Source organism: Macaca fascicularis, chromosome 17 (genome assembly GCF_037993035.2).
Source record: "Macaca fascicularis isolate 582-1 chromosome 17, T2T-MFA8v1.1".
NCBI classification, from domain to species: Eukaryota; Metazoa; Chordata; class Mammalia; order Primates; family Cercopithecidae; genus Macaca; species Macaca fascicularis.
Window position 1 is genome coordinate 95,614,515 of NC_088391.1, and position 22,610 is coordinate 95,637,124.

The following is a 22,610-nucleotide window of genomic DNA, read 5'->3' on the forward strand; positions in this document are numbered from 1 at the left end:
ATCCAATAAACCAAAAGTGGATTCTTTGAAAAGGCAAACAAAATTGACAAACTTTTAGCTAGACTGACAGGAAAAAAGAGAGAAGATTCAAATTACTGAAATCGGGAATGCAAGCAGCAACATTAATACCTATCTTTAATACCTATCATTAATACCAACATTAATACCTTATTTCTATAAATAAACATGACTACTACAAGGATTTGTTGTCAAGACATTATATAACTTAAATGAAATAAACACATTCCTAGAAAGACACAAACTTCCAAAATTGATTCAAGAGGAAATAGAAGGTTTGAATTTGATCTACAATGTATAAAGATATTATATCAGTAATCAAAAACTTCCAACAGTAACAACAAAAGGGTGAGCCAGATAGTTTCACTGGTGAATTCAATCAAATGTCTAAAGAAGTAAGTAACACTTGTCTTTCTCAAGGTCTTCCAAAACAAAGGGGAAGCACTTTTTAAATTATTCCATGAGCAGTCACTACCATGATAATAAAGCCATATAAATATATCACAAGAAAACTAAAAACCAATACCCATTATAAATACACATGTAAACATCTTCAACAAAATACTAGTAAAACAAATCTAGACGCATAAACAAGTTCAGAAGCATACAAAAAGGATTATCTACAGGGACCAAGTGGAATTTATCCTAGGAATGAAAGTTTGGGCACATAAAAATCACTTAATATAACATGTCATATAACAGAATAAATAAAAAAGACACCTGATCACCTCAATTGATGCAGAAAAATTATTTGAAAAATCTAACACCATTTTATGATGAAAACACAAAACAAACTATGGTTAAGAAAGGCATCTATGAAAACCCCACAGCAAACATCATACTTAATGGTATAACATGAGGATTATAAACAAGACAAGGATGTTTTTTCTCAACACGTCTATTGAATATTGTATTGAGGTTTTAGCTATTAGTTGAGAGAAAGAAATAAATAATTCAGACTGGAAAGAAAAAAGTAAAAGTATCCCCATTGGAAGATGATATAGAAACTCTTGAGGACTCTAATATTATCATTCAAAATAACTAGGAATGAGTTTGAGAAGAAAAAAAAAACTTTTTAAAAAAATATTAAATACCTAAATAAACTCTGTGTTCATGAGTTAGAAGCCTTATTACTGTTTTGATGAAAATAATCCCCCAAGTTTTCCACAGATTCACTGTAAACCTTATCAAAATTTCAATTGCCTTGTTTGCAGAAATCGACAAGTCATTCCTAAAATCTATAGGAAAATACAAGGGGCAATGAATCACTGAACTATATATAATTCACTGAAATATATATATATGTGTGTGTGTATATATATGATATATACATGTGATATATATATGTGATGTGATATATATGTATACATGTGTACATATATGTGATATATATATATCTCTCTCTCTCAAAAGGAGAGTGAAGTTGGAGGAATCATGCTTCCTAATTTCAAAACCTACTATAAAGCTGAAACTATAAAGCTATGTGGTATTGGCATAAGAATAGGCATAGAGATCAATGGATTAGAATTGAGACTACAGAAATTAGCTCTCGCATTTATGGTCAATTGATTTTCAGCAAGGATTCCAAGACTATTCAATTAGGTAAGAATAACTTTACATAAAATTATGCACGGATAACTGTCTGTCACATGCAAATAATCAATTTGGAACCCCATATCACACCATACACAGAAAAAATTAACTCAAAATGGATGAAAAACCTAAATTGGGAGCTAAATTAATGAAATTCATAGCATGAAACATGTACATATTTGTGACATTGGATTAGGAAGTAGTTTATTTAGTAAGACACCAAAAGCACAACAACAAAAGAAGAGAGAAACTGGACTTCAACAAATTAAGATCTCTTTGCTCAAAAACACTACCAAGATGTGATAGTTGGGTCTGGAAAAGACTAGGGAAACTATTTTCTGCATCTTGGCTGCCTTTGCACTCCCATGTCACCTGCCAGCTCCAAGATGCCCCAGGGGTTACAGACCATGCTTGAGAGAAGTCAAGGGCCCTATGCAAGGAGTTCCACCAGATCCTGGTTGCTCCTTGGCCTCAAGACCTGTTTTAATTCCAAACAAAACCACCCATGGTGTTGCTGATCCACTCATAGCATTGCTGGGAGCAAAACAGTTGAAATGAGGTCTTTATTTCACAGTGAAGTACCAAAACTGAAGGAAAGGTATGGGCAGAAGCCAGGGGAGCCCCACACCAGTAGACTGATGGGCCTGTTCAGTGAGGGGTTTTTGCAGACCCAAATATCTCAGACCAAGTGACACAGTCTGGGAAAGGTAACTATTGACTTCCTACTGTTCCACATTTTTGACCTTGTTGAACAGGACAGCCAACAAGACAGAGACAAGGATAAACCCATGCCTTTTTTGATCCACATTTGTGGGATGCATGAGAGTGGTATTTCCAAACAAAAAGGATTTTCCTAAAACAAAGACCCCTGGGAAGCCATTCATGAGACCATAACGGCTCTTCAGGTATACGTGATAGATATTTGACTATATGATCCGGTCCCTGGGGACATAGGTGACACACTCTTGTCCCCAAGTGCACCAGAGGACTTCAAGCATCAGAAGTCTCCCCCAAAGAAGATACCATCTGTCTAATCCTTTCCCCTAGAATGATTGTGGGGAAAGGAATGGAGAAGTCCAGTAATGAGAAGCCATGCCCAGGGGACCAAAAATGGAATTCAAAGGACAATTGAGAAAAGAGGAAGGAAAGGCCAGGTCCAAGCCACACAGGAATGTGCCTCCTGCTGTTGAAATAGGAAATAGACAAAACAAAGCTAAAGTGGAACAAGGGGAGAAGGACTTGCAGGACTGGAATGATCTTGATTGAGTCCAGCACAGCAGGCCTCCAAGTCCCTAAGCAGAGTCTGAGGAAGGGGGACTGTACTAGTAAGCAGGTCTTCCCTTAACCCAGACCAGTGCTGTGAAGAGGACCATTATGACTGTGAGAATGATAAGTAAACTAAGGAGGATGGCCAACTCAAAAGTAGTCCGACCTTACCTCCTTCAAAAACAATAAAAGGGGTGGGGCCAATGTCCTCAGGTCTCTGCCAGGAACAGCATCCCTGCAATCCTGTGAAGACAGCAGGGTAGAACTCGGGAATTCTGACTTTTACAGAACTTTTGGATACTAGTGCCTGAAAGTTAATAATCCCAGGCCCCTGCAAGGGTAGGAATAAACTGATGATGTTGGGGTTGATATGGTTTAATGTGTCCCCACCCAAATCTCATCTTGGATTGCAGTTCCCATAATCACCATGTGTCATGGGAGAGACAACGTGGGTGGTTACCTCCCTACTGTTCTTCTCATCATAATGAGTGAGTTCTCATGAGATCTGATGGTTTTATAAGGGACTTTTTCCCCTTTGTTTGGCACTTCTTCCTGTCGCCATGTGGAGAAAAACATGTTTGCTTCCCTTTCCACCATGATTGTCAGTTTCCTGAGACATCTCCAGCCATGCTGAACTGTGAGTCAATTAAATCTCTCTTCTCTATAAATTACTGAGTCTCAGGTATTTCTTCACAGCAGTGTGAGAATGGACTAATACAGTAAATTGATACCACAGAGAGTAGGGCACTGCTGTAAAGATACATGAAAATGTAGAAGCGACTTTGGAAATGGGTAACAGTCAGAGGTTGGAACAGTTTGGAGGGCTCAGAAGAAGCCAGAAAAATGTGGGAAAGTTTGGAACTTCCTAGAGAGTTGTTGAATGGCTTTAACCAAAATGTTGATAGTGATATGGACAATGAAGTCCTGGCCTAGGTGGTCTCAGATGAAGATGAGGAATTTGTTGGGAACTGGAGTAAAGGTCACTCTTGCTATGCTTTAGCAAAGAGACTGGCAGCGTTTTGTCCCTGTCCTAGAGATGTGTGGAACTATGAACTTGAGTGAGGTGATTTAGAGTATCTAGTGGGAGAAATTTTGAAGCAGCAAAGCATTCAAGAGGAAGCAGAGCATAAACGTTTGAAAAATTTGCAGGCTGGTGATTCAATAAAAAAGAAAAACCCACTTTCTGGGAAAAAATTAAGCCTGCTAAGACTGCTAGAAATTTTTGTAACTAATAAGGAGTCGAATGTTAATCACCAAGACAATGGGGAAAATTTTTCCAGGGCAGGCCAGAGACATTCATGGCACTCCCTCCCATCACAGGCTCAGAGGCCTAGGAGGGAAAAATGGTTTTATGTGTTGGACCCAGGGTCCACCTACCCTATGCAGCCTTGAGACATTGTGTCCTGCATCCCAACTACTCCAGCTCCAGTTGTGGCTAAAAGGGGCAAAGGTACAGTTTGAGCCATTGCTTCAGAGGATGCAAGCCCCAAGCCTTGGCAGTTTCCTTGTGGTGTTGGGCCTGTGGGGGCACAGAAGCCAAGAATGAGGTTTCAGAACCTCCACCTAGATTCCAGAGGATGTATGGAAATGCCTGGATGTCCAGGCAGAAGTCTGCTGCAGGGGCAGAACAACTGTTATGGAGAAACTCTACTAGGGCAGTGTGAAAGGGAAGTGTGGGGTTGAGGCCCCCACACAGAGTCCCTACTGGGGCACTTCCTAGTGGAGCTGTGAGAAGACAGCCACCATCCTCCAGAAACAAGAACTGTAGATTCACCAACAACTTGCACCATATGCTTGGAAAAGCTGCAGACACTCAAAGCCAGCCTGTGAAAGCACCTGGGAAGGGATTGGTACCCTACAAAGCCCCAGGGGCAGAGCTGCTCAAGGCTGTGGGAGCCCACCTCCTACATCAGCATGTCCCAGATGTGAGACATGGAGTTCAAAGGAGACCATTTTGGAACTTTAAGACTTAATGACTGCCCTTTTGGATTTCCAACTTACTTAGGGCTTGTAGCCCCCTTATTTTGGCCAATTGATCCCACTTGGAATGGGTATATTTACCCAATGTTTGTGCCCCCATTGTATCCAGGAAGTGACTAACTTGTTTTCAATTTTACAGGCTCATAGGCAGAAGTGACTTGCCTGTCTCAGATGAAACTCTGGACTTGGACTTTTGGGTTAATGCTGGAATAAGCTAAGACTTTGGGGTACCATGGAAAGGCATGATTGCGTTTTGATATGTGATGCCATGAGATTTGGGACAGGCCAGGGGAATAATATGATTTGGCTTTGTCCCTACCCAGATTTCGTCTTGAATGGTAGTTTCCATAATCTCCTTGTGTTTCCATAATCTCCTTGTGTCATGGGAGGGACCTGGGAAGAGGTAATTTGATCAAGTAGACAGTTACCTCCATGCTGTTCTCATGATAGCGAGTGAGTTCTCATGAGATCTGATGGTGTTTTAAGGGCTCTTTCTTCCTTTACTCAGCACTTCCCCTTCCTGCCATTATATGGAGAAGGACGTGTTTCCTTCCCCTTCTGCCATTATAATAAGTTTCTTGAGGCCTCCCCAGACATTCTGAACTGTGAGTCAATTAAAATTATTTTCTTTATAAATTACCCAATCTCTGGCAGTTCTTTATAGCAGTGTGAGAATGAACTAATACAAAGGGTTTTGGAGAAAATGTGGTGATTTATGGCAGATAAGTTCGCATGTGTTTGTGGTAGGGGCCTTTGGGTCACTCTGGGTGAGACTGAACATGATTCCCATTGCTGAATGTATTCGAGGCACTGATACTTTGCTTGCAGCATGAAACATCACCACAGGCTTGGGGTGATGCCCTACACAACAAGGATTCCAGCCATAACCAGGGGTCAAGTTCACCCCTACCCCCAACTAAGTTACCCAAGTCCTGACAGCTTATTCTACAAAAGCAGAACTGCAGGCCAGGCAGAGAATAGGGATAAGAGGGCATTGCCTCTCTTAATACAATACATGCTTCAGGCAGGAGTACTATGCACCTCTCTGTCACAATTTGTTAGCCCAGTCTGGGCCATATGAAGGCTTCAGGGGCTTAGGAGATGAAGGTGAACCAAAACAGACTGAATGCTCGGTGCCATACTTGGCCCCTGTGGAACCTGTCGTCCTTGCCATTACTGGGTGGTGGCAGCCCCACAGGAGCCTGGTGCTCTGCTATTCTCTGGCTCACACTTTTTTCTTAGTACCTTTGCAGGATGAAGGTGAGTAATAATTTGTGTTCACGTGGAAGGCCTGCAGTACACTTTCACTCTGCCTCCATGGGAATACCTCAGATTCCCTGCAATGTGCCATCAGTGGGTAGGGCTAGATCTGCAACAAGCCCAACTATTTTCTGAAGTACTTTTCCTCCGCTATATTGATAGCATCCTCATTGCAGTTTTGAGAAAATGTTGACCAGGCCCTATATAAAGTCATAGATACTATGGCATGCACAGGCTGGGCTGTTAACCCAGATAAGGTTCAGGAACTTGGTCAAAAACTACAGTCTTGGAACCCATATAGACTGGTACTTAAATGAATTCTCTTCATGAAGTTAAACAGAAGTTGCTGTCCTTGACAGCCCCCACCTACAAGAAAGAGGCTAAACAGCTCAAAGACTGGCTTAGCTATTTGAAACAACAAATACCACATTTGGGTATTCTTTTGGACCCTTTAATCAAGGTTATTTGAAAGTTGGCCACTTTTGAATGGGAACCCCACAAGAGTAGGGTCTTGAGGCTGTGCAACATACACTGATATGGGTCTTGTCATTGGGCCAATGGATCCCACCAGCCCAATGGCACTACAGGTCTTGATGACACCTACTTATATTATTGAAACCTGTGGCAACAAGAGAACACTACTGGGTGCATAAGCCCCTCATGTTTTGAATACATCAGTTACCTGGGGTAGCTGCGAGATGCACTCCTTTCCAATACCATCACCTACTCAGTTATGGAGCCCTAGTGGAAATGAAGCACCTGTCCACTGTAGTGCAGTATCTACCCTTACCTCATGAGCTGTTGACCCTCAAGTGGATACTCACTAACCTCACTAATAATAGAACTGGTTGGGCAAAGCTCCATCATTAAATGGAAATGGTATGTTCTATAGTGAGTAGAACTGGGGCCCCAAGGTATCAGATGACTCCATGAACCCGTAGCTCTCTTGTGGAGGTAACTGAATGGTCCACAGAGGGTGACCCCTTCTTTCCTTTAGCTAAGTGGGTTCGTAGTTCAAAGATATTCCAGCTGATGTATGGCTCGGTTCATGGATGGACCCGTGAAACTCAAAGCCGATGGAGTCCACTGGGCCACTGTAGCCATCTGCCCCAAGAATGGCCACTTTTTGACCAATGCCAGATTAGGAAACTAAATCAGAGATTTCTCTCTAGAGGGACATTCTCAGCACTGAAGGAATCTGATGAGATTGGGCACATTCAGGCTGATATGGCCATAGACAAGCATTGAAGGAATCTGAACATTGAGGCTGAGGTCTGTTCCAAGCAAACTAATTATGCAATTGCGTTCAGGGACTGGGAGGTGGAATAGGCTGCTAGAAATACCACTCTCCTATGAAGACACTGCTACTGTGGACGGCTGTGGAAGACCTCTGTGTGTAGATGGGTTCCTCCTCTTAATCTGTATTACCCTGTTAGAGACAGTGACTAACAGTACCTAATTACGAATGTGCTTATTTAGAGTCCAAAGCTTAACTTTAACTCCAGATATGAATACTTTTATATCTTAAATCCTCAGGAGTTTATTACTTTCATATGTTTTATTTCTAAAATAATTTTGTTTTGAGATGGAGTCTCACTCTGTTGCCCAGGCTGGAGTGCAATAGCACGATTTCAGCTCACTGCAACCTCCGCCTCCCGAGTTCAAGAGATTCTTTTGTCTCAGCCTCCTGAGTAGCTGGGATTACAGGTGTGTGCCACCACACCCAGCTAATTTTTGTATTTTTAGTACAAACAGGGTTTCATTATGTTGGCCAGGCTGAACTCCTGACCTCAGGTCATCCGCCCACCTTGGCCTCCCAAAGTGCTGAGAGTACAGGCGTGAGCCACCATGCATGGCCTATTCCTAAAATAATTTTAACATAGAAACCACTGAACAATACCTTTTATTACATTTATGATAAAACTGAATCAACTCAGGCAACATCATACGATAATGTTTCCCAAATACAGATGTAATAATTTAAGCTATTCCTTCTTGACAATTTCAATTTATGAAAGGAGGAAGATAATAATTTAAAAAACACAGAAATGGGAAAAATCATGTCATAACCTCATATTCTACTATATTTCAATTTATGTTTACGTGGGACAAAAAGATTAATTTTTGTCTTAATCATCCTTGGTGATGTTGAATTACCCATAAGAAAAATAATATTCCACATATTGTAGTTGATATTAACATGTTGACTATTCTCTGTGAATGGTGTTTTTGTCACAATAACTATCACAGAAAAAGTAGTGATAATAGACTATCCAAAACTCTAAAATACGATGGCAAAATTTCTGAAATAATTTATTTTAAAAGAGAAATAATCTTTTTAGAAGAGTACAAATAAAAATGAGAATAGTGAAAATTAAAGTAGAAATGTATTCCTCCACTTCTTTTCAAAATGACTTCATTTTTATGTAAATATTCATATCCCTGTTATTCTTGAGTACTTAAATGTGTAAGTCATGAAAGATAGCTGAGGATGGGACAGGCTTTGAATAAAGACATGATAACTGTTTTTCTTTCTTTCTTTTTTTTTTTTTTTTCCACTAAGCCTATTATCACAGGCAAAATTACATTTATCTTTTGGTTCAGGAAGCCAAGAATGAAATCCAATGAACTTTGAATGTGTTTATGTTTCAGGAATGCATTTCACCTGATGGTGTGCATATACATTCTAAATTAAGACAAGTTAATTAAACAGAGGAACTCTAGGAACATAGCGTTCTGCTATCATCATCTCTAATTTGCTTTTAAGGAGTTTCCAAAATGTGTTTCAGTGTGTTGTTCTAAGCTTTGCTCTGCCACTATCTGAACCTTCTTAATTTTGTTCACAAACCCTTATTTATTGTTCTCTTGTCTTTTTCTTGTGCTCACGTATTCAAGATTATGCCACTCTTTTAGGGAAAATGATATATTTTGAGTTAGACCTATCAACACCATGAAAATGGCGGTCCATTTTCCATATAATTTATAGGCTATTATTTTCTCAGTTTGCAGACTTATGCTGTATAATAATTAAATAATTGTTGACAGCTTAATACGGAATGCCTAGTGTGGAGTGAGTGGCTTTTTACATGATCACACTGTTTCTAGTAATAGTGACCCATTCAGTTATATCATCGATTTCCCTCTGTTAGATCATTGTTTTGTTAGATGATTATGGTGAACTGAGCTCTAGTGTAGAATATCCAGGAGGGATGCAGAGTTGTTTTCTTTCCTTTGTCAGGCTATGCCACATAATCTCCCTCGTATGTAGGGAAATGGATTCATTTGTCATCTATCACTCATTACCACCAGCCATTATGTGTCATTTATAGGTGTTTGAAGCACAATTGCATTTCATCCTGAGGGAATTATTTTTGTTTAACATGAAAGTTCAATAAATGTGCATTCACATTTTGTTGTGAAAAATATAATAATAAATTTGTGTTCTACTCCTTATTATATCTGGAAATTGTGTGTGTGTGTGCGTGTGTGCATGCAGTACATATGTGCACACCTGTGTGTATACTCCTCCAAAGCCTTAGTCGGCTTGGAATAATGATTGTTAATATTCATTGTCCATGTCCTGAGCTAAGAAGTTTTCTATCACTTAAACCCCAGGGCAAATTAAAGGAGAATTGGGTCTGACACTAAATCCTACTCTTTAATGCAATCAAGGAGTCCTGATTGGTTCTCATTCACGGTTGATCTTGATTCCAAAATGATTTTCCCACTATCTAAGCCCACATCTTGAATTTATCTTTTCTTATTTCCATAGATTAAAGCAATATGAGGATGGCCTTTGGGTGTTGCACACCGACTACCATAAGGTGGATGTATACATCTGGTGTGTGTGTTCCCAGGACAACAGCTACTGAACTGTTACCCACTTATGTGGAACTATGTGTTCAGAATGGGCTATTCTAGCGCAGGGATCATAAACAAAAGATACTTTCTCCAAATTTGTACTCCTCATTGATTAAGTGTTCTTCTACAGCAGCCTAAAAGGCTACATCCCTGTGTAGGAGCTGGAGGGCAGGGGAGGCAGGCTGGGGCTGGAGGCCAGGGAGCGATGGGGAAGTGGGGGGTGGGAAGCAATGTGGCTGACCAGGCACCAGGCACCTGCTTCTCAAGTTTGGCCTCTAGCACTTGTTTCATTTTTAAGCCTAAATTGGATTGAACATTTAATAATAAATCGTAAGCATGTTAAATAAGGTGACAGTCTAAATGTTGAAGCCAGAAAAACAAGATAAATTGATATTTTTGAATAAGGGAAAAACACGTAACTCACTGTTTTTGTTGTTGCTGTTCTCCTACCATATAATACAAAGTTGTTTCACTCACTGCATCTTACTCCAAATCCATCTCACAACACAGGAAAACAGAGTAAAGATCACAAATGGAGAAACAAATTGCAAAATGCTGGTAGAGAGAAAATGTTATTTTTATCTATTTTAGCAAGTATTTTATTATACTATGAAGAATAAACTTAGAGACCTTAAAGAAAAATAGTTTTATTCTATTTTCCCAAAGATAATCCTTAATGAAAAGAAAATCCCCTAATGTGTCTTATTTCCAGATTGTCTGATGGCAGTTAGGTTGGAAAGGGAAGATGAAAAATAAAGAAAAATGCTTCTAATTATTTTGCAATTTGCTTCAATTTAAATCAGAGTCTAATTTGTTGTCACAATAGATTAAGAGAAACTGCACAAACAAATATAATAAATTCAGTGTGCTTCAAAGCCAAATGCTAAACCTGTGGGCATGTACATGTTTTACTTCATACACCTAGAAAAAAAAATAGTTCTTTTAAGTGATAAGCATAAACCAGTAAGGACTTTAAATATAAAGCAAATCTCAAACTTGTTATACAGATATTCAAGGCAATGTGATAAACAGTAGTAACCCCATTTCATTTGCTTTTTTAGCAATAAATTAAAACAGTTTTATAATACAGCATTGATGGGTGCCTAATCTGGAATAGTTCTTTTTATTAATATGGTACTAAACCCCAGGAAATGATGCCATAGGCCCTAGATTAGTGCCAAAACACATATGAAGTCAGTTGATGCTATTTATTAAGACCATGCAAGGTTGCTGACCCTGTTACAGTGAACAAACACAGGGCCAGCTGGCTCACAGGCATTCTTTCATACAAACCTGTTCACTCATATCTGTTAGCAACTTTTCCTTTCATCAGGGTCAGAGCAATCCAAAAATGTGCAGGAACCCAGCAGTGGTGAGCAGGATTCTGTTTAGAGTGGGGAGCAGAGGTGTGTGCCGAGCAAACGTGCCAATTATCCCCACTGCAAGTGGGTGCTAACCAGAACCGGCTTCCTGCACGCGTCGTGTGTGTGCCAGCCCTAAAGGCAGCACCTGGGAACTGTCATGCAAAATGAGGTGCCCTCCCCTGATTTTATTTCCCTAAGAAGAAAATTTGGTTGGTCATTTGAATGGAATCACTCACTTTGAATAGAAAACATATCATGGGGAAAAAGAAGTTTTCTTACACAGTATAGAATAAGGGGCAAAAATGGAGCTTGGAATTCAAAACGTCTATCATTTTTCACTCAAGCAACATAACAGTTAAACTGAAGAAGCACAAAAGTCCACAATTACTACCACCAAGGCTTACAGCAGCCACTCCACACGTATTTCAAAACAATTGAACTTCGCATTTCTTTTTTCTTTTCTATCTTCAGGGAAATCTACAACCTGAATTTAAGTATCCGTAAAGCTTTACCATTGTAGTTCTTTTTTCCAAAATGAAATGTTTATATCACATACATCTACTCAAGGGATTTCAAACCAGGGCAGTGAAACAATTGGTGAAAATGTCACAGGAATTATAATATTTAAAATAAACTCTGAAGATAAAATTCTATGGGGATACTTAGATGGAGGACATCCCAACAGGTCTGTGAAATTCCTTTCAATTCGAAAACGAAGTTTTGAATGTGTAGATAAGCACCACTCTCACTTATCCACAAGGCTTGCCATCTGAACCACGTAGCCTGCTTGGCATTGGAGAATTTGGTATTTCACAAAAGACCCTAAGATGACCAGGTTATCCCTTAAGAAGCACAGATCCTATTGACCTAGCTGGTGGTAGTCATGGGAGAAAGTTGCTCCTCCCTCCACCCCGGAGACTGTCATGTGAGGAGCATGTTTTGCTGAAGGCCTTTCACTGCAGTACCTTATCGAATTGCTCTGGCCTTCATCTTAGTGTCCCCTGCAAATGCATACCTGGAAACCCAATCCACACTGTGATCGTATTAAGAGATGGGAACCCTGGGGAAGCGATAGAGTCAAGCTGGCTTTCGGTGGAAGTTGTGCTCTTATGAAAGAGACCCTTTCTATCCTGTGGGGGCACAGCTAGAAGCCACTATCTTTGACCTAGAAAGTGGGCCCTCACCAGAAAACAGAATCTGCTGGTGCCTTCATTTTGGACATCCCAACCTCCAGCACTATGAGCAATACTTTTCTGTTGTTTATAAGCCACTTTGTTTATACCTTTTTGTTATAGCCACCAAAACAAACGAAGACAGGAATGACCACAGCCTTTATGCTGAAGCCAGGCTTTGCCCAGGTCTCTCTTGGCTCATGACGGGCCTGGCAGGCCTACGAGTGTCCTGTCATTCCTGCCCCCTCCTATCTTTCCTAGAACCTTTCTTATCTTTCTTGTCTTTCACTGCTCTCCTAGTTGCACCACAGGCTGAGGCTCTGCCAGCCCAGTCCTAAGTCCTTCCCTTTCTCTCTTTGCAGGTGTTAGAGCTGCAGCAGAGTCTGGGGCCTCTGCACCTATACCTTCTCTCTCTCTCTTTCTCTCTCTCTCTTTCATTTATCTTTCATAAATTATCTTCTCCCCTCAAATAAATGAATTGAATATTTAAAACCATCATAAAAGCCATTTTCTGAAAGACTCAAACATATCACCAGGGCTTCCCTCACCTTGTATTTATTTTCAGATATCCTAAATAGATATATCTTTTGGCAGGGTGTGCTAGTTCACACCTGTAATTCCAGCATTTTGGGAGGCCAAAGTGGGAGGATCTCTTGAAGCCAGCAGTTCAAGAACTGCCTGGGCAACAAAGCAAGAATCCATCTCTACAAAAAACTAAAAAATTCGCTGAGCATGGTGGCCTGTGGTTCCAACTACTCGGGAAGCAGAAGTGTGAGGATCGCCTGAGTCCAGCACTTGGAGGCTGCAGTGAGCCATGATCATGCCTCACTGCACTCCAGCCTGGGTGACAGAATGAGACTCCGCCTCTAAATATATATATATATAAAATAGATGCGTTTTCCAGCTGTAAACTACCTAGTATGAAAGAAGGCAACCTCAAAATACAGACAATTAGAATGCAATTTGGATGTGTCCAGAGAAAACATTCATTTAGGCCTTTGACAAAATTCAACAGCCTTTCAGGCTAAAAACTCTCAATAAACTCGGTATTGATGGAATGTATCTCAAAATAATAAGAGCTATTTGTGACAAACCCACAGCCAATATCATACTGAATGGGCAAAAACTGGAAAAATTCCCTTTGAAAACTGGCACAAGACAGGGATGCCCTCTCTCACCACTCCTATTCAACAGAGTGTTGGAAGTTCTGGCTAGGGCAATCAGGCAAGAGAAAGAAATCAAGGGTATTCAGTTAGGAAAAGAAGAAGTCAAATTGTCCCTCTTTGCAGATGACATGATTGTATATTTAGAAAACCCCATTGTCTCAGCCCAAAATCTCCTTAAGCTGATAAGCAACTTCAGCAAAGTCTCAGGATACAAAATCAATGTGCAAAAATCACAAGCATTCTTATACACCAGTAACAGACAAACAGAGAGCCAAATCATGAGTGAACTCCCATTCACAATTGCTTCAAAGAGAATCAAATACCTAGGAATCCAACTTACAAGGGATGTGAAGGACCTCTTCAAGGAGAACTACAAATCACTGCTCAGTGAAACAAAAGAGGACACAAACAAATGGAATAACATACCGCTTATAGATAGGAAGAATCAATATCGTGAAAATGGCCATACTGCCCAAGGTAATATATAGATTCAATGCCATCCCCATTAAGCTACCAGTGACTTTCTTCACAGAATTGGAAAATACTGCTTTAAAGTTCATATGGAACCAAAAAAGAGCCCACATTGCCAAGACAATCCTAAGCCAAAAGAACAAAGCTGGAGGCATCATGCTACCTGACTTCAAACTATACTACAAGGCTACAGTAACCAAAACAGCATGGTACTGCTACCAAAACAGAAATATAGACCAATGGAACAGAACAGAGCCCTCAGAAATAATACCACACATCTACAGCCATCTGATCTTTGACAAACCTGACAGAAACAATAAATGAGGAAAGAATTCCCTATTTAATAAATGGTGCTGGAAAAATTGGCTAGCCCTAAGTAGAAAGCTGAAACTGGATCCTTTCCTTACTCCATATATGAAAATTAATTCAAGATGGATTAGAGACTTAGATGTTAGACCTAAAACCATAAAAAACCTAGAAGAAAACCTAGGTAATACCATTCAGGACATAGGCATGGGCAAAGACTTCATGTCTAAAACACCAAAAGCAACGGCAACCAAAGCAAAAATTGACAAATGGGATCTGATAAACTGAAGAGCTTCTGCACAGCAAAAGAAACTACCATCAGAGTGAACAGGCAACCTACAGAATGAGAGAAAATTTTTGCAATCTACTCATCAAACAAAGGGCTAATATCCAGAACCTACAAAGAACTCAAACAAATTTACAAGAAAAAAGAAACAACCCCATCAAAAAGTGGGCAAAGGATATGAACAGATACTTCTCCAAAGAAGACATTTTTATAGCCAACAGACACATGAAAAAATGCTCATCATCACTTTCCATCGGATAAATGCAAATCAAAACCACAGTGAGATACCATCTCACACCAGTTAGAATGGCAATCATTAAAAAATCAGGAAACAACAGGTGCTGGAGAGGATGTGGAGAAACAGGAACACTTCTACACTGTTGGTGGGACTGTAAACTAGTTCAACCATTGTGGAAAACAGTGTGGCGATTCCTCAAGGATCTAGAACTAGAAATACCATTTGACCCAGCCATCCCATTACTGGGTATATACCCAAAGGATTATAAATCATGCTGCCATAAAGACACATGCACATGTATGTTTATTGCAGCACTATTTACAATAGCAAAGACTTGGAATCAATCCAAATGTCCATCAGTGACAGATTGGATTAAGAAAATGTGGCACATATACACCATGGAATACTGTGCAGCCATGAAAAAGGATGAGTTTGTGTCCTTTGTAGGGACATGGATGCAGCTGGAAACCATCATTCTCAACCAACCATCGCAAGAACAGAAAACCAAACACCGCATGTTCTCACTCATAGGTGGGAACTGAACAATGAGATCACTTAGACACAGGAAGGGGAACATCACTCATTGGGGCCTATTGTGGGGAGAGGGAGGCAGGGAGGGATAGCATTAGGAGATATACCTAATGTAAATGACGAGTTAATGGGTGCAGCACACCAACATGGCACATGTATACATATGTAACAAACCTGCACATTGTGCACATATACCCTAGAACGTAAAGTATAATTAAAAATAAAAGAAAATAAATAAATTAAAATAAAATAAAAATAAAACATTCATTTAGTAGTCCCACAAGTCACTTTGATGCTATAAATTGTGGTTCTCATGTGGCTGTTCATTAGACATGTTTGAAACAAAGACTCACAGTACAACAGTGCGGCTAGCACCATCTCATCTTCCCCCTTACCAGCTCACACTTCTGTGTCTTCACAAATTTAATTCAAATAGGTACTTAGAATGTGTTTCCATTGACCCTACTTAAACTGCTGAGGCATCTCCTTTCCAATCAACACCAAAAAGAAATCAGATTCTATTGCCTTTTTTTAATTACCTGTTTTCCGTAACAATCTCCTGTAATATGACTTTCTATTCTTGATTACTAAAACTCTCAAAGGTCCTTAATGACTCCTATATTTTTGTTTGACTTCCTTACTTTTCATGAAACAATATCTAATATTTTACATTGTTAACTGTTGACTTCCAATAAAAATAATAATACTAATAATTAGTTCATGCAATACATCCACATTCAGCCCTTTCTGTATTTCTCACAAGCAACACTGATTCCATCCTAATCTCCAAATAAAGGAATCTCCCATGGTGCGTACCTTCTGCCTTCTGTCCTTTTTGTACTTTAATTATTTAACCCATTACCAATACTGATTTTTGCGTTCAGTTTTCCCTCATTTTTGCATGTTTTAATAATAGAATTGTAACTCTGTCCTGGCCATCACAGTAAGATAACCTGCCAAAAAGTCAAATTCACAGTTTTTGTTTGTTTGTTTGTTTGTTTGAGACGGAGTCTCGCTGTGTTGCCCAGGCTGGAGTGCAGTGGCTCGGCTCACTGCAAGCTCCGCCTCCCGGGTTCGTGCCATTCTCCTACCTCAGCCTTCTGAGTAGCTGGGACCACAGGCGCCTGCCACCACGCCTGGCTAATTTTTTTTTGTATTTTTTAGTAGAGACGAGGTTTCACCGTGTTAGCCAGGATGGTCTCGATGATCTGACCTCATGATCCGCCCGTCTCGGCCTCCCAAAGTGCTGGGATGACAGGCTTGATCCACTGCGCCCAGCCAAACTCACAGCTTTTAAAGGTAAGATGTTTGCACTGGTGTCATGGGGCCTATTTCCCGACATCTCTGGCTCTATTTATCATCTAATAATGGTAAACTACTTCTTGGAATTTTTCATAATCAAACAAAAGCAAATTTTACACATCTCACTTTTTTTCTACCGATGTCTTTTCCTTAATTAGCAGCATACAAAAATTTAGCCAGAATTTTTTTTTGCATACAAAGCCTCTCCTTCATCTAGTGTTTGCAGCCCATAATTCAAATGTTATTAGAATTCCATTTATTTTATGACACCGTCACTCATTTCTCCCCAGGAGTTTATTTATTTGACTAATAGTTATTAATTTTATTTATTTATTCAATCAATGTTTATGGAGCTCCTACCGTGTGCTTTGAGCATACGGCAGATGGAGTTCTTGGCTTCATGAAGCTTGCAGTCAGTTGTGGGCAGGCAAGCACTAAACACATACTTAAAAATGATTTTGATAGATTCTTTGAAGATAAAGGGCAGAATTTAAATCAGGGAGCCATCATTAGAACAACTCTTCACAAAATTTCTAAGAAAATGTTTAATTTGAAACCTGAAGAATAAAGTTAAATAACATGCATACAACATAGGGACACACCAAACAATTGACACAGACTTACAGCTCCATCTAACTTCCTCTGCTTCAGAAACCAGGTTTCAACTGGTAACTCTCAACTGGAAAATGAAAACTATGACTGTAGATAAGAATATAGATACAAAGGACCCAGTGGCCTCTCCATCTGCTCACACATACCTCCTCCAATGCGACAGAAGGAGGGTTCTTGGTAATTAATTGGAGAGCAAGAAATGAAAAGACAGAAGAGTATTGTTCGGCAGCCATTTCCCTCTGTGGTCCTCTCACCTGATTCCTGATACCACCTCCTGCAGGAGTGGGAACTCTTCCAACTGCCCTCACAAGAGTGTCCTTCCTACCCGCTGTTCCAACAGCAGCTTGCTTACGGCTCCTTGCTCTCATTCTCATTCTCACCCGCAGCGCCATTCCTTTACTTTTCATTCAAATTTCTGTCTTGTTTCTTATTTATGCTTTTAGGAAGTTAAGAAGGATGAATCTTCTGTGTGGCACCTATTACCAGCAATCTAGGGTTGCGAGTCTTCTTCAGTCAACAGGCACATACATTTTTCTATTTCAGAAGCACAGCTAGAAAGATTCTTATGCATCAGCAAGTGTGATGGTTAATACTGAGTGTCAACTTGATTGGATTGAAGGATGCAAAGCATTGTTTCTGGGTGTGTTTGTGAGGGTGTTGCCAAAGGAGATTAACATTTGAGTCAGTGGATTTGGAGAGACAGACCCACCCTCAGTCTGGGTTGGCATAATCTAATCAGCTGCCAGCATGGCTAGAAAAAATTGCAGGAAGACGAAGGTGGAATGAGCAGACTCGCTGAGTTTTCTGGTCTTCATCTGTCTTCTATACTGGATGCCTCCTGTGCTCGAACGCTGGACTCCAAGTTCTTCAGATTTTGGACTTTTGGACTTACACTAGTGGTTTGTCTTGGGTCTTTGGCCACAGACAGAAAGCGGCACTGCCTGTTTCCCTACATTTGAGGTTTTGGGACTCAGACTGGCTTACTTGCTCCTCAGCTCACAGACAACCTATTGTGGGACTTCACCTTATGATCATGTGAGTCAATACTCCTTAATAAACCCCCCTTCATATATACATCTATTCTATTAGCTCTGTCCCTTTGGAGAAGCCTGACTAATACAAGTCATTTCTTCTTTCTGTTATTGATGAGGCAAGAGTCCTAGAAATCTGTCATGACTCAATCAAGTTATGCAGCCAGGAAATGCAAACCTGGCCTAAAACCCATGTCTCTTTATTTTATATGCAGGATGATCACGTATTCTGGATGTTTGGGAGAGTCCTGGTTTATTAATAAACCTGTTTAAGAAAAACGGGTTTCTGCCTATTGTCTCATTGAAGCCACGACTGGCAACACTTTCATTCTCCTGAACCTCCCAGTTTGGAGCCGCTAGCCTCCTTTCCTCCTACATACAGCCCATTAATCTTTCCCCTCTGTCACACATATCATATTTTTTGATTTTCAGTGAAGTCTGCATTTATGTACATGTGGTGTTTCCAAGTCTAGCATGTTGATACATAGAGAAATGTGATTTTTTAAAAATGTGATTTTTTAAAATTCCAAACTGTGTGACTTTTCTTATGGGAAGACAAATCTCTCTGACTAAACATATAGAAAGATGTAAGTTTCTTACTTAAGAATTTTATGTATATTTATGTATTATTTTCCAAGAGAGCTGCTCACAGGGATGTGATAAGAGAGGAAGAGAAGCTGGGGGCACCCCTCGGTAAGCTGTAAATGGAGGGCAAGCATCAAAGTGGGCCACTACAGAGCGTCTCTGATGGGAGTTACAAACTGGTGAGTAGGGGCTAGGACTTTGTGTATATGTATATCATATATGACTCTGTGGCAGTCACCGTGCCACTGAGTAAATAATTCCTGCCAATTACTGTTATCAGTTAAGTGTACAAAATATCCTTATAAATTATACACTTATAATTATATACTTTTATTTCCTCCATTTGGCAGATGGTGAAATTGAGGCATAAGAGGTTAAATAACTGGCCAAAACGCTTGGAGCTGTAGTTCAAACCTAATGTGCCTGACATAATGGCTTTTATTCCTGTCATTAAGAATACTCTTTATTTTTAGTCAAGAAGTTTATCATATTATCTGACCTGTATATTTTCCTTTGTTCCTTATTGACATGGTTTGGCTGCATCCCCAACCAAATCTTACCTTGAGTTGTAATAATCCCCATATATCTAGGTTGGGACTAGGTGGAGATCATTGAATTACGGGGGTGGTTTCCCCGATATTGTTCTCACGGTAGTGAATAAGTCTCATGACGTCTGATGGTTTTATGAATGGGAGTTCCCCTGCACAAACTCTCTTACCTATCGCCTTGGAGACATGACATTTTGCTCCTCCTTTGCCTTCTGCCATGATTGTGAGGCCTCCATGACCATGTGGAAATATGAGTCCATTAAACCTCTTTTTCTTTATAAATTACTCAGTCTCGGGTATGTCTTTATTAGCAGCGTGACAGCATGAGAACAGACTAATACACTTACATTTACTATTTCTTTTATTTTCTTCACATGAATTCCAAATAATCCTACAACGATGGAATAATTTGTGTCTTTCTTGAGAGGCAGACACACAGCAGCAGATGAATTTGCATAATTTTACTTTGTGTTCCATTTTCCAGTTACCTGGGGGAACCCAGTCTTGGTACACACGACTGACCACATGACTGACTATTAAGAGCTACTAAATTGATGGGTAAGTAGGCTGAGTAATTTTATAAATAAAGGTATTGCTGGCCTATGTAAGCCTTAGAAGAGACAGAGTTGCCCAGAAGCAGTAGAAAAGCCAACATCTCCTTTATGATACCACCTGACACTTTTATTTATTATTCATTACCAACAAATAATAATTAAAAGACACTTACTAAGCTCTGTGGATCATCCGTGCTCAGTGATTAACATGCTAGGTAAGAGAATCTCTTTAACCATTCTCTCTGGGATTTACAATGTGTATTGCTAGGGCTTGTAACCACATGGAGAATATGTCTCTATAATATTACACTTAAAAATGAATTTCATAAGAATTTTTTTATTGTTAAGGGTCATCAGGATTAGCATGTTAATAAATATAGGCTAGGAAGTTCCAGGTGATCAAATATTAAATATGCTTACTTTAATTTGAATCATTTAAAAAGTCAGTTAAAGTATTATTGTTAGATTAATTGTTGATTTTTAAAAATTCATTGAGTAGATATTTGTGGAGTACATATTGCCATGTTAAATGGAAATGGAAATATGAAGACTATGTCATAGCCTGTGACCTCAACGCTTACGACACTGGAAATATATGGTACAAATAACTTTTTAATACTTTTCTTTTGTTTTTATCTTTCTCTTTCTGTCTTTCTCTCATTCTGTCTTCTTTTCATCACTTATTTATGTATTTTGCTGATGGTGACTACATTCAGAAATTAGGAAAGTTGTCAAATCTTTAGAAAAACAACCTAATTTGAGAAGCCTCAAAATTATAGAATATGTACATCGTTTTTCATATATGTCATAGGTTAATATCATAAACTTGTACTTATATATATAGTTGGGCAAGGGAAAGGGGAACATCTTATTAGTCAGGGGTCCCCAGAGAAACAGAACCAAGAGGATATACATTAAGAGAGATATACATGAGAACAGACTTATGAGGGGAACTGGCTGTCTCAATTATAGAGGCTGAGGAGGCCCACAACAGGTCATTTGCAAGTTGGAGAACTAGTTGGTAGCATGGCTCAGTCCAAAGGCCTCAGAACCAAGGAAGATGATGGTGTAATTCTGAGGGTGCACGCCTGAGAGTGGGAGATGTTGCTGCAAGTCCCAGAGTCCAAAACAAGGAGAACCTGAAATATTGATGTACAAGGGCGGAAAAAGTGGCTTGGCTCCAGAAGAGATGAGCAAAAATTGACCCTTTCTCTGCTTTTTAGTTTCAACTGGGCCCCCAACTAATTGGCTGGTGCCCACCTACATTGAGGGTGGATCTCCTCATCATTCTACTGACTCAAATGTCAATCTTCATTGGAACCACCCTTACATAAATAGCCGGGGAAGCTTAATCATTCCAATCAAATGTCAAACCATGAAGGTTTCCCTTTTTTATAAAAGAAAAATGGATTCAATGCCTACTGAAGCATTAAGGATAATTAATGCACATGACCGAGAATAAATAATGCTTCTCCCGGTATCTGGGTATCTCTTAATTCAGTCTAGTTGGCAACCAAAATCAGCCATTACAAACATTAATTGAGTTCCTACTCTATCCTAGGCTCTATGAAAGGCACTTAAATATTTTCTTATGCATTCCTCATAACAATTAAAATGTTTTCCAATTGATAAACTGAAGCTCAGTAAATTTAAGTAACTGCTCAAATATTGTGAAGCTAGTAATTGCGACATAAACTACAATCATTTTTTATTCTTTAAAATGTAAAAATATATGCAGAAGGAAATAGCAATGGATTCAAAAAAACAATCACTATGGAAAATCAATTACACACAAAAGGCTGAAATAGAAAGAATAAAAGGCAAAAAGTCTTCAAGACATACATAAAACAAATAAAATGGCCAAAGTAACTGTTTCCTTATTAGTACTTTTAAATTTTAATGGATTAATGCCTCCAATCAAAAGGCAGAGATTGGCAGAATGAACTAAAAAATAAAATGATCTAACAATATGCTGTCTAAAGGAGGGTCATTTTAGATACAAATAAGTTGACAGTATAAGAGCAGAAAAAGATATTTCACGCAGATAGTAACAATAAAAAGAGCTGAATACTGACAATAAAAAGAGCTTTATACTAATATCAGAGAAGATATAGCTTAAGTCAAAAGGCTTACATGTGACAAAAGGAGATATATGCTGATTAGTCAATTTTTCAAGATGATAAAACAATTGCAAGCATATATACACTAAGCAACAGAGCCCCAAAGTATGTTAAGCAAAGTATGTTTATTGACAGAATAAAAAAAATTCTACAGTAATATTTGAAGATATCAATACCCCAATTTCAATAATGGATAGAACATATAGACAAAAATATCACCAAGAAAATAGAGGACTTGAACAATATAATAAGCCAACTAAACCTGACTCTTCACTGCCCCAACCACGTATTTGTATGGTATGTGTTACATACGCACACGTACATACCACATGTATACCATATATAT

General features: G+C 39.3%; 1 long non-coding RNA gene across 1 annotated transcript; it reads left to right on the forward strand.

Moving 5' to 3' along the window:
- Nucleotides 1-18,223: 18,223 nt before the first annotated feature.
- Nucleotides 18,224-22,001, forward strand: LOC102146744 (uncharacterized). The gene is made up of 3 exons (XR_010582661.2): nucleotides 18,224-18,461; nucleotides 19,096-19,221; nucleotides 20,075-22,001. It is a non-coding gene; the product is annotated as an uncharacterized lncRNA (long non-coding RNA).
- The last annotated feature ends 609 nt before the right edge of the window (nucleotides 22,002-22,610 follow it).